The following is a 13138-nucleotide window of genomic DNA, read 5'->3' as shown; positions in this document are numbered from 1 at the left end:
AAAACCCTTGCTCTCGTGGTAGAGTTTTTTTAAACAGTCGTCCAGTAACAACTCTGGTTGGAGTACTGAAAATCCCAGAGTACTCCCTTTTAACTGGTATCCTAGGTCACACTTTTTTTTTAAAGTTCTAAAAGCAACAGTTATCTTTTCCTCTGCTTTGTACTTGACTGATAGAAAAGCAATGCTTATTGAATGTCAGAAGGCTGACTGTCCGTGTCACCTACATTTTCAAATGGCATTATCTTTTGGTTAATGTAATGCTGACCTTGTAATGTAAATAAGAACCGTCCTTTTAAGAAGATAACCAATTATCATCTCTGACAACAAAAATGTTTAGCAATAACACTAGTCATACAGTATTTTTAATAACACTACTATAAATAAGAAAACACCAAATATATATTTTTAAAACTATAAACCAAGGCTCCCTCTCTATTTCTGGTATGCTTCATAAGATTACAATTCATAAAGACCAAAAAAGTCCCAAATACTTATTTAGATAAACTGTAATAAAACAAACTCTTTCTTTTTAAAAATCAAAAAATCAAAATTGAACTCTAAAAGACAGTGAGAACAGGACTATTCTGCTTCTCTCTAAAACCAAGCACTGCGCGCGGCTGGCGCTGCCCACCGGAGGGCTCTCCTGGTACTCACAGCTCTCGCTCTAGGAGGATGTCTTTGCTCCATGTTCACAACCGAATGCAGCCTCGCAGCCCTGTCTCTTCGTGTCTCAACTTCTTCACTCATGTGACTGGTAATCGCATACCTGAGGGCAGCTACCAGGCTCTTTCACGTCATAGCTACTTTACATAAGTAGGAAACTAAATCATAAGCTTAGGTTGTAGACTCCATATGAACTGCAAATCATATTTACATAACCTGAAATCCTACATCATTATACGGTAGGTAATTTATGACACTACACGCACTGTGAAATTTAATAAGTCTGAATTTAAATACTCAAGTAGAACTGATCATGTATACAGATATTTGACAGCACACTGCTACCTATCTTTAAATAGGCTGATGTTTACGTTATAAATTTCAGGAAAATTCTGGCAAAATAAGGATCTCTCCTCATGACTGATCTGTCAGGAGCACAGCTCAGGTGATGCTACCCCGACCAGACCTCACGGCTGCCAGCTGCTGTCAAACACACAGCAGCCTCGGGCACAAGGCAGCCGAGCTGAAGCCTGCTCCTCTCCCAGAGCACCAGGCCAGACCCAAACTGCCCTTCACACCCCTCCCATTCTATTCTGACTCACGTGGCTCTGATGCAACACGTCTGCCCGAATTCTCTCTACCTTTTGTCTCTGGGGCTCACTGCCACCACCTGCCAGCCCACTCACCTTCCCAGGGCCGGGGAGATAACAATCTCTCCTCAGTTACGTTCCCACAGGACTGCCTTTGTTCCCTCTCAGCAGTGAGTTTCTCATCCTGTATCACAGCCACCTGTACAGATGGTCCCTTCCTCCCATTCCGTGGTAAGACTGAGTACAAGGACCTCTGTCCCTTCCAGAGCAGCTTCCCAGCTAGGCTGCCTTATAATTTACTGCAATTTGGTCAATTCCTTATTTTAAAAACCCAAGATGAGACAGTCCCTAAGTTTACTGCATGAATACTTTTGTAAGTTAAGAAGTAACCGATATATGTCCATTATGTGTGAGTTAGCAATATAACTTTGTAAAGTTACTGACTGAGAAAGTTAGAGAGTGAAGCATTTTGGACTGTTGGCATCAAATGTGCTATTTTAGGACATTCTCAAATCCATTACTATCAGGTAATGGACAATGAAAAAAGACACAGTATTTAGTATATAACAGGTAACATTTTCTTACACATTGGGAATTTAACTGAATTCTAAGTTATAATCGCTTCTTTAAATTCCAAGTAAACTGATTTTATATCTGCTTGTCACAAAAGAGGTTTTCATCTGAGGAAAATAAGCATTCATGATTATGAGAGACCCATTAAAATCTAAAAGGGCTATTTAAGGTTGGTTATAAAAATCAGATTGACTAAAAGTCAGACAACGTATCATGAAATATGCTATTAAGAAAAATACTCTAGAGGAAGACCAACACTCCGTGCAAGTAAAGAATCTGGATCTAGACTATTTTAAGTGGTATCCAAGTTTTGGTTGGCATCTGGATCTTCCTAACATGGTCCCAACTTCGAGTTACTTCTCTAGTAAACATTCTCCACTTAACAGACTCCTCTGCCACGTTTCTGTAAACATGTCACCATTCCACTGACGTTGTACCTTCCTGCAAACACAGACTCACTGGCTCTACTGAAATGCCCTTCTCTCCTTCCCCCTCTGCTGTGAATCCTACCTGTACTTCATGTCCAGCTCAGTCATAAATAAATACAACTGCTGTATAGAGAAATTATAGTTCTACTGGTAATTATTTTAGAAAAACAAAAAAATCACAGATGAATATCCAGAGATGAAAGCACTGTAAGGAATCTCTAATGATACTTATCAAGTCAACGTGGGTAGTTACTTCCAGCTCGAATATCACAATCTTTGCCCAATGATCAGTTGTCTACTCTCTCACTGGAGCCATGGCAGTGCCGGCCTGGAATGTCCACCCCTCACTGAGTGGACAGCAGAGTGAAGAGCTCTGCTTCATCTCTGCCAGTTGTGACTGGAACAGGTCTGCTATTGGTCAGGTAAGTGCCTGAGCAAACTGCCACCTGTCAAGCCACAATAATTCCGTCACATCAGGGAGCTCTCACTACCTGACTTACCTCATCTGAATAAAAATGAGAATGTTACTGCCTATGATAAAAATCTGTATAAAACAGAATTTAATTACTTCAGAAATATTAAACCACTTAATTTATGACTTATTTCTAAACAATGCATAATCAAATATAGTCTAGTAAGACTAAACTCAAAATTTATTAAAATAACCTATTAGTTCCTATTTTATATTTATATACACACACACACACACATACATACACATATAAAATTAAAGTTCATATTATGGTAATTCCATTTCTTTTCAATTAAAAAAGGAAAATGAGGTTCGGAAGTTATATGTTCTTTGCTGCTGCATGTCAGTGTATTGCACATGAATCCCTAAAAGATATACGCATAAGCTTTGTAGACCAACCAAAAGCCAATCGTAGAAATGTAAAGACATAGTTTTAAGGATATTCGTGAAATAGGATTAGACACTCTAAAACTATGCTGTCCAATATGGCAGCCAAAGGGCCACACGTGGCTACAGAGCCCTTGAAATGTGGCCGGTCCGAATTGAAATGTGTAAGTGTAAAATATAGCCAGATTTCAAAGATTCAGTATGGAAAAAAGAATGGCAAATATCTTACTAATGACTTTAAGTTGACTACATGTTGAAATAACATTTCGATGTATTAGGTAAAATAAAATATATTATTAATTTTACTTGTTTTCTTTTTTTCAAAATGTAGCTAGTAAAAAAATTAGAATTCCCTAGGTGGCTCACATTATTTCTGTTGAACAGCACTGCTCTAACACTATAGGTTTTTCATAGTATGCATGTTATCAGTAACCACAAGTACTAGCAATAAATTTATAATTATGCAAATTACTGGGCAAAATCAAGATTTTACCATAATAAATATGCTAACTTTACATATCCTGATATCCAACAATAAAAGCAACAAAAAAGCTATTAAAATTGAGAATATAAATTGAGAATACAACATAACAAATATATAAAGCTAAATAATTTTAAGAATTACTTGCCTAAAGGAACCTAAAATGGTATTTGAGAAGATATTATTGCATCTTAGTCCATTTATTTGCAAAACTTCAAGAATAATTGTAACGATCTAGGATTACTCATTCATTTAACAAATCTTTTTTTTAAAAAAGTGTGAGGTGAAGAGTCTTTTGGAAAGCAGTCAGATTTCAAAGGCATGAGAAATTACCAATTTCACTAAATATAATTTTGGAATTTAATTAAACAAATTTAAATACTGGAAGTAAAATTTTAAATTCACTTTTCCCTTCCAGAACCCTGAGAACATCAGCAGCACAGCATTCAAACTGCTGTTCAACAGCTGTGCCCCTCAGCATACTTCCAGAACACCAGAGAATGATAACTACACACGGATTAGCAGGTAGTACAGAGGAAAGAGAGCTAGATCCTAAGTCCTTAAAAAAAAAGCGATTAAAATGAAACACAAAGATCACTGCCTGTGGAAAAAGTGACAAGAGAGAATGGCAACATGGGAACAAAAAAGTTACCAAAAAGAATGACAAAAAACAGCAATAACCCGGCCGCGACCCGTTACACTTTCTCCAGCAGTGAGACAGAAACACACACCTGTTAGCGGCTTTACATGCCACAGACGAGAAATGGCCACAAGGAAAAGGACGCTCCCCAAATGTCTTGTTTTCGTTAATTCTGCCAACGTGCCTTTTTGGAAGACGTTTTGTAGAAGTCTAGGTAGTCTTCCCACAGGCACAGGGAGGCTCAGTCAGAAGGAACCTATGCTTCCAACATCCCAGAGGCAAACCCTGCGTGCGTGTGGGAGTATGATTAACACACCGTAAAGACATCATTAAAACACCGTCCAAAAAAAAAAAAAAAAAGGAAAAAGAAAAAGCAGGAGGAAGAAAGATATGCTGGCCAAAGTAGCATGACTCCAACCCTATTGTTCTCAGTATGAAAACCTAGTCTGGATTCTCTAGCTAGGGGTTTTAAAACAATAAGTGGCAGGAATGACCTCAGAGACAAGGAATATGCGAAACTCATCAGGCATATTCAGCATGATGCTCTACCCACTTGCTACTTTCCCCAAGGTTTTAAATTGCTTTATTTCTAGCCAGAGAAGTAAATCCAAACTAAGGTTTCGAAAACATTCTAAAGATATTTCTTTTTTATAGGAATTACCTTAATTTTAAAATAATCAGTTCTAAAATTTACTTTTTATATAAATTCTACCCTCAACAACCATGAAAATCAGTGGTAAGAACAAACTAACTAAGCTTGATTTCTAGAGTGAGGCTGTAGTTCCAGCTCTGTTGTTTATGCTTTGTATAAAATACAAAACAAGAAACACCACATCTACCTTTCCCTTCTCCATAAAAAGAGGGAAATGAACTAGATAGGAGACCCTGGAAATGTTCCCACAGATGGTGGGGGCAGGAGGCCTGTGATCCCTGAAGATCGGATGCCCCATCTGTGTGTGAATTTCACCAGGCAAGGAGCGCAGCTCTCAGACTCCAGCAGTGGTCTGTGAATCAGCACATTTTCAGTCGACAGACACACACGGAGGTGACCCCGAGACTCCTTACGAAGCTCACCAAGGTCCTGAGTGTGCAGAGGGCGCAGACCCGTTCCCTAATCCTTGACTGAGGGAGACGGGGTGAGGCCAGGGCAGCCTGAGCCTCTCGTGCAGGGAGGCCCTACAAACATCACCGTTTTCCGTGTGTACCACACACTGTGAGAAAAGACAGCTCTTGAGAGGATTAACACTTTGGGTTCCTATTATATTAATACCATAATTGAATTCAGTAGTTCAGTCAATGCAAGCAATCAGCACTTAGGCCATAAACTGGGATAAAAAAATTATTCTTTTATATAATTCACTATTTTGCTTTTGACACAAAAATAGAAAATACTGTGCCCAAATTCATAAGCAAAAGCCATGAAGGGCACTCCATCATTTCATACAACTTAATGGGTGGATATTTCTGGCATTTCCGTGGAAGAAACTCTAGACACACTAGATACTTTGAAATTGACTTTAAAAAGGAACCCAGAATTTCCTGACTTCATTTCTTTGACTAGGTTTTTCCCACATGGTCATAGTAAGACTATGAAGAACTTAAGAAAGAAGGTCTCAAATTCTTCAAAGGACTAAATTACAGTTTATGTAAGAAACCTACTCTTCAAATGGTGAGAAAAAGGTATACTAACAAACACTTTCTTTACTCTCTCATTTTCAGGGCGCAAGAATCTTGTGTTTTAAGCTAAGATTTAGAAACTTAGAATCAGTACATAGTCTAAAAGTACAAACCGGAACATATTTAAAGCACTAATTAATCATCCATTTTTAAATAAAATAGTAAAATATCCTAAGTACTTTTACAATTGTCATTTTTATGTTCACTTTTAGGAAAAAACTAGCTAAAGTAAAACTACCTAACGTGGCCAAAAGTTAAGTTACATCATGGATGTTCTTGCAGACGTCCTCGGCAGTTATAAAGCAGCAGCAATTATCACTATTTACAGCAATTTTCACCATGTCATAACCAGCAGGATTAAATATTATGGCTTTTTTTTAAGTTTAAGAAGCATATCGGAGCCTTACATTTTTATGAACCTTAAGAATTTGCAGCATAAAATAAAAAGCAACAAACATCTGGGTGTGTAATTACAAGCTACATTAAATGGTTGCTTCATGATCAAGTTAATTATTGACAGGTTTAAACAAGTTATGTAGGACAAAAAGCATTCTTTAAAGATCACAGAGATTGCACAAGAACATCAACAATAGCACCCTGAAGAAACTCACCACGGACTGTGTTCTTCCAACAACAGAGAACCACATTTTCATCTCTTGAACTACAGTAACTTCTTGAACTGAAAAAAGAATCACCTACTTCTCTCAGTTTTCAACAGCAACCGAGACAGCTGGTTGTTCAAGACCGGATCGCCACATTCTGAGCTGGGTGCTGTGACACTGTATGGCATTTATCAACACGAGCTAGAACCAACGCAATACGCAGACTCTTACGTAACCAGTCCGCTCTGATTTTCATTCACTTTTTACTTTATTAAACTTTAAAAAAGAGCTAGACAAATAAAAAGGAGGGAATTGTTTGTATTTTTTAAATCCAAATTAAACAGGAAGCATAGTGTTGTCCCACAGATGAGTAAGAAGTAGCATACTTAACTTCCCGACCAAAAGCAATGTTTTAAAAAGTAAACTGCATACCCACACTGCTTCCAAATCATCTGGATTTCATAAAACTTAACCACCATGTGGAAGGCGAGTCAGGGAACTTAACATCAAAACATGGTTCAGGGGTTGCAGCAGCTAAGCCATATACCAATTAAAAAAGGAAAAAAGACTAAGCCAAATATAAAAACCACAGTTTACAGAAAACAACAAAAACGCACAGATTACTGGGGATAAAATTTAACTACAGGCCTTCAGGCTCTTCTGCAGGAAAAAAATGCGCCATACAGCCATGGGATAACATGAACAAAAGTGGCGGGCTCGAAGCACATCATCGTACGGCTTCTCTTACTGGCTACCTGAGGGAACTCCGTACCACTGTGTCAAAGGCAAGGAAGCGGAGGGTACGAGAGGGGGGCGATTTGCTCAGTGTCCATGGCTGCTGGTGGCAGAGGCAGAGCCGCAGCTGCGGGAGCATGGCTGCGGAGCCTGGGCAGCAGCAGAATCCCACGTGACGCCAGCCACACCACATGCTCTGTGAGAGGCAGGGCTGACAGCTCTTACTCCGGCTGAAGGTAAAATCCCCTGTAGACTGACCTACCCTGTGCTTAAAACACACCACTGGTATCTCAAAAGTCAGTCGACTCTGTTGTTACAAGTAATGCAGACCTATGCATCTATCAACTCTACAGTGCTGCTGACTTCTGTTTTCTTTTGCGGAGCCTTCCTTTCCAAGGACCACAGACAGCACAAATGAGCTGGAGAAAAATGGGTTGTATTAAAGTCTTCAGGTATGCAAGTACACTGCCATCATTGGTCTCATTTCAAGATCAGGCATTAATATACTATTTTTCATTTCTGAAACTGGCACACTGTCCAGTTAATAGGCCATTTTCTTCAAGTTATTTCCTTCAGAGCATCAGTATGCTGACACCCAAATTTTATCTCTGGCTCTAACCTTCTGAGCTCCACTATCCCACTATCTGCTAGATAATACACTCGCTCAGCCCCACTCTCCAACATCCCCCAACGCTGGCCCCTCATCAGCCTCCCTGTCTCAGCAGCCCTGTCTCCAGTAAGTCACACCTCCAGACACCCAGCTGCTCAAGACGGAACCAGGATTCACTTCAATATTTCCCTCTTCCATCTACAATATCCAATTCATTAACTAATCCAAAACTGTCATTCAACAAATACCATCAAGCATGAACAAGGAGAAATGCCTGCCCTGAGAGAGCATCTGTCCTAGAAATCTCAGTCCTCTGCACACGGCACAGCTTCTGCTGGCTGCTGTTCTGTCATCTCCACTGCCATGTCCCTATGCTGGCCTCCAGGAATCCCTCATTTGCAAAACCAGTACAACTTACTTATTAGTCTCTGGCTTATTACTCACTTCTAATTCATGCTCCATAGACTAGTAAAAATAAACTTTTAAAACTGCACTCTGATCATATTATGCTTTATTATTTAAACCTCTTTAAAGGCTCCTTATTTCACCTATAATAAAACCCCCAGCTCTGTCCAGACCCACTGTCACAAGGCTTGTTCTCATAAATAAAGTTTTATTAGTACACAGCCATGCTCAGCCACCAACTGCCCTGTGGTTGCCATCAGAGTACAATTACTCAAGGCAACAGAGCCCATGAGGCCCACGAAGTAGACGGTATCTAGTCTGGCCCCTTGCACAAAGGCTGTCGACACTGCTCCATGATCTGGTCGCACCTGCTTCTCCACATACCTCGCATGGCTCCCCCACGCTGGCTTACAGCGCTCCACCACCACCTTCTAGTTGGCCACCGCACGCTCACCCTCAGAGCAGACTTCCCTGACCTCCACTCTGCACCAGAGTTTAGACACTCAGCAGACACCCTTGAACACACAATGATCCGTGATGTCATTCCTCATCCACATTTTTGGTCTCATCTCTCAAGGTATCACGAGCATGTACTGTTAAGATAAAGTGGTGCCTTGGATTACGTATTTTTGGAGGGAGAAGGAAACTTTTACTAGGTAAAGGGTAACTTTTGTGAGTGTCAAATCCATACTTAGTCTCAATATATCTCTTTTATAAGCTGATGAATTAACCATTTCAGGACTAAATCTGAACTCCCTTTTCTTTCTTCCAGTTTTAAATTTATACACACTATTTTTTATACACAATTATTTACACACACACTATTATTTATATTCATTTTATACACACACTGTATTCACTGTGGAAAATATCTGAAAAGACCAAAAACACAAAGTAAAAATCATCTACATGTTAGGGATGATCCCTCCCCTTTAGAAAAGGGACGCAGGGTCTGTGTCCACAGGGAAGAGGGGAGCAGGTCCTCTGCAGCCCCTCCCTCTCCTCTCACCTGGCTCAGGAAACGTGAAGTGGGGATGCCCAGCAGGGCAGGTGCTCCACCTCTGCAGGGCTCTCTGCCTTTTGAAGTGCCTGCTTTGAAGGGACAGCCACTGCAGCCCTGCTCTTCCCGGGGAAGAACTGTTGTCTGAGTGATTTGGGGCAGGGGAGGGAAGGAGAGCGCATTTAATTTACGAGTCACGAGTTTGCAGGTCCAGTGTAGACGTGCGCATTGGCCACATTTCCAGTCTGGCTTCAGCTGGTATAAAGCCCATCCCCTTTGATTTGTATCTGTCTAATCCTGTGTTATTATGCCCCATTAAGACCCAATTCTGTAATCTTATATCCCAGATAGAAATACTAATAATTATTTTCCAGTCTTTTCTACAAATATTTTAAAATTTCTTATTATAGGAAATAAGAAAAAAAAGCTCTAGAGATTTAAAGATTAAAAGTGAAAAATTATACCCTTACTTTTCACACAATAGCTCTCAATATTCTCTTCTGAAATATTATTTTAACAACTAGCCACTCCCTTTATATTAAGTTTATTCTAATTCTAATCAAATAAAAAGGACCCAGTCTTAAAACTACTATATACCATGAAGCTAACCCCTAAGGACTCCTCAATAATGTTAGACTAATGGAAATCAGTAATTGTGCTATACCAATACCTACTGTATCTTCTTATCGCAAATAACAAATACTTTTGTAATAACAAGAATTCCATAGTAATTTTATTTTTATGACAAAGCTTCTTTCTGTTGAAGATGTCAAGCGAAGACTGCATTTTCTTCTGACGTTTCCTTGTATGTCAGCAAATGCAAAAAGGACACACAGCTCACAGAGGAGGAGGGGTCAGCAGAGGCTGGGGGTGAAAGAGGTAGCCACATGCAAGGAGCTAAAAACAAGTAAGGACATGTGTGGGCAGCAGCATGGATGAACAGGCAGACAGAGGCCAGGTGGAACCGGCACAGGCAGCAGGGGTCCACCGCGCTGGGGGGACTCAGGCACAGCCGCTGGGACCTCTGGAGAAAGCAGCAGCGGCAGCTCAGCCAGCCCAGCATCCCTCACCTGGCGTCTGGTACTTCCCCTCTGCCTCCCTCTCACCCCTTCCCCTCTGCCTCCCTGTCCACAAATAGGCAGAGCCTTGGGGGATGGGGGAGTGCTGGAAGTGAGAGGATTCTATGCATCTACTCATGCCTGCTCTGCTGCAGTAAATGAATAAAGGCTCCACTGTGACTTTCAGTTTGGCCTGTCACCCTAATGGTCCACCTGACAGCCAGCAAGGACAGAGGTCAACAGAGAAAAAGCCACCAGAGGACAGCTGGTAAGGGGAGGGAGTGCCCTAGTGAACCCCGAGCTCCACTCCTCCCTCCGTGCTGCAAGGTAATGCCGGTTCCTTTACATGTCAGGATATCACACCACGGAGAAGAGCAAAACTCTGAAAGACTGCTGAACTAAATCAGACTCTAATCTACAGAAAAACAAGCAGTTTTGTACTGAAAGAGTTTTTTTTTTAAACTGGAAAAGATGGAAATTCTGATAATGGAAGCCCCACACTCCTCAAATCTCAAGCAAGACAAGCATCTGAAATAAGATTACAGCACAACATAACAGAAAACATGGAGGTCAAATTTCCCCTGTCTGCGTACCATGGAGTAATTTTTGTTCCTAGTACTTTCTCCCTGACAATGGGTGCTGACTCAGTGATGAGCAAAGAAGAAAATTAATTCCATGGCTGACACTTTCCCTTTCACATTTCCAAACGTTCTACACTGTGGATTCATTAAATTCCACAGCCTGGAAACGAGGCCCATGCACACGACCTTGATCAGGAGTGTGCAGAAATCCTGGACTGTGAGGTGGGCAGAGGGGCTCTGGACCACCTTCCACCTATCGCAGGTGAACCCCATGTGAATTGCTCCTACTGTTCCCTACACAGTACTTTCAACTCACCTTCTAAAAGGACTAAGGATCCCCCACCTGACTCCTAAACCAACACCCATCTTTAGTCCTGGGTTCTTCTAACTAATCCTGCACGCCATACCCAAATAAAGCCTCCTAAAATGTCAGTGTCATCGTGTTCCTCTTTTGTTCCAAACTCTTATTTCTTTGCGGTACCTACAAGATAAAGCACAACCTGTCAATCAGGAGTTTTAAGCTAATGAGCACCGCCCTCCTTATGCAACTCTCCCCCAGGATGAAGGTCTCACCCAAACATGGCAGGCATGGGACTCGTCTGCTCTGTCCTTGCGTGTGTTATCACTCCACCCACAGCAGACCTCCCTTGTTCCTTTTTTCCAACGACTTTTGTTCCAAGGACTAGCTGAAATTCCAGTTCTTCCATGATGCCTTCCACAACCCACTTCTTTCAAATACTCGAAGTAAAGTTTTATGGATCTTAGCCACGTATTGTTTCACAGGCATCTGTCTTATTATGACTAAGATTATGGACAACAAATTTTCCTCATAGCTAACTCAGTGAGTGTTTTTCTAATACAGTTAGTAATTTATTAAATAAATTAACTGACATGCATAACAGCAAATCAAATACCCACTCTAAAAAATTGCTCTTATTTATTCCTTTATTCGTTTTTTTCAACAACTATTTTTTGCCTACCACGTGCCAGTGACTGTTGGGGAGCGGTGTGCTACAGTGAAGGTGCGACACAGAGTCGGGCTAACAGGGAAAAGGGCGTCAAACACCCAGTGACCTCATCCCAGTGGTGAAAGTGCCCAACGTGGAGGACGGTGGTGAGCAGGGCGTGCTGCCAGGGAAGTCACCGGAAAGAAGGACATGGAAGCCACGTTTTTTAGAAGTAGCACAAGGGAATGGGAGACGCAAAATCCCAGGTCAGGAAGAGCCTGTGTACTCATCAGACCAGTGGTGAGCTCACTACCTCGCTCCCATGTAAGAGCCCGGCCCACACACTTTTCTCCCCTGCACGTTTGTTTGCACCACACTGACTGCGCGGCTGCCTCCACGCCCTCGTTCCAGAGGGCCCTTAGAAATCAGAGGGTGGAGGGGAAAGCCTTCAGTGCAAGCCTTTAGGACTCGCAGTTCCCTAGGCAATGGGGATGGCAGGGTTTCAATGAGTAGTCCATTTATTCCCAGTCAATACTCAGGGTAATATAATTCTGGCATAGAGGAAATACAAACCAAAATTTTTGACTATTATCAATTTAAAAATATTTCTCAAAGCACATTAACAGTGTGCAATTCAGAAGGCACTACTATCATATTACTACATAATATATGCTAGCTTTTCATATATTCCCTAAAGATAGGAACACAGATAAAAATTTTAGTTGCTGAAGTGTTAAATTTTAAGCAAAATATTAGCAAAGCTAACTGAAATATTAGTTACTGAATATTACCTAAAAAAAAGTTCATTCCATTGAAAATATCTAAATTTGATGCAAAGCTAAAATTCATGATGAGTAAACAACCGAGTATCTACACAGTAGAAGAGGCTTAATAAGTGACTCAAAGACCCACAATATTCATTTCTTTCAACTGAAAGAAAAGATCACAGCCTGCCACAAACCAGTGGGCAAAGGGACCCGAACACTGAGTTCTGGGAGGGTGGTCTGGCAGGCAGTCCCCACCAGAGCCACAGACAGCCGAGGTGAAGAGTGCTCCTAAGCTAAGGAGCTCGTGAGCTCCTGCTGGAAGGGAACACCTGGAGACGGGAAGCAGAAACCTGCCGCGTAACGAGGGCGCTGCCAATTCTTACACACACCGTGGCCTGCCCAGCGTGTCCAGTGCCCGCCGTGGCGACTGGCAGACCCGAGCCCGTCCTCACTGCACAGTTTTCTTCTGTGCTGATGCTCTCTTTCCCCGTTGTGCTAATCGAGTTGCGACAATGCCTTCAA

General features: G+C 41.4%; 1 protein-coding gene across 1 annotated transcript in view; it reads right to left on the bottom strand.

The window, feature by feature from the left end:
* The window catches only part of MLLT4 (myeloid/lymphoid or mixed-lineage leukemia (trithorax homolog, Drosophila); translocated to, 4), a 119862-nt gene that overhangs the window by 35442 nt on the left and 71282 nt on the right, over positions 1 to 13138 (bottom strand). The window lies entirely within an intron of this gene.

Source organism: Propithecus coquereli, unplaced genomic scaffold (genome assembly GCF_000956105.1).
Source record: "Propithecus coquereli isolate 6110/MARCELLA unplaced genomic scaffold, Pcoq_1.0 Scaffold591, whole genome shotgun sequence".
Taxonomy (NCBI): domain Eukaryota; kingdom Metazoa; phylum Chordata; class Mammalia; order Primates; family Indriidae; genus Propithecus; species Propithecus coquereli.
This window is presented reverse-complemented; position numbering and strand designations above follow the sequence as displayed.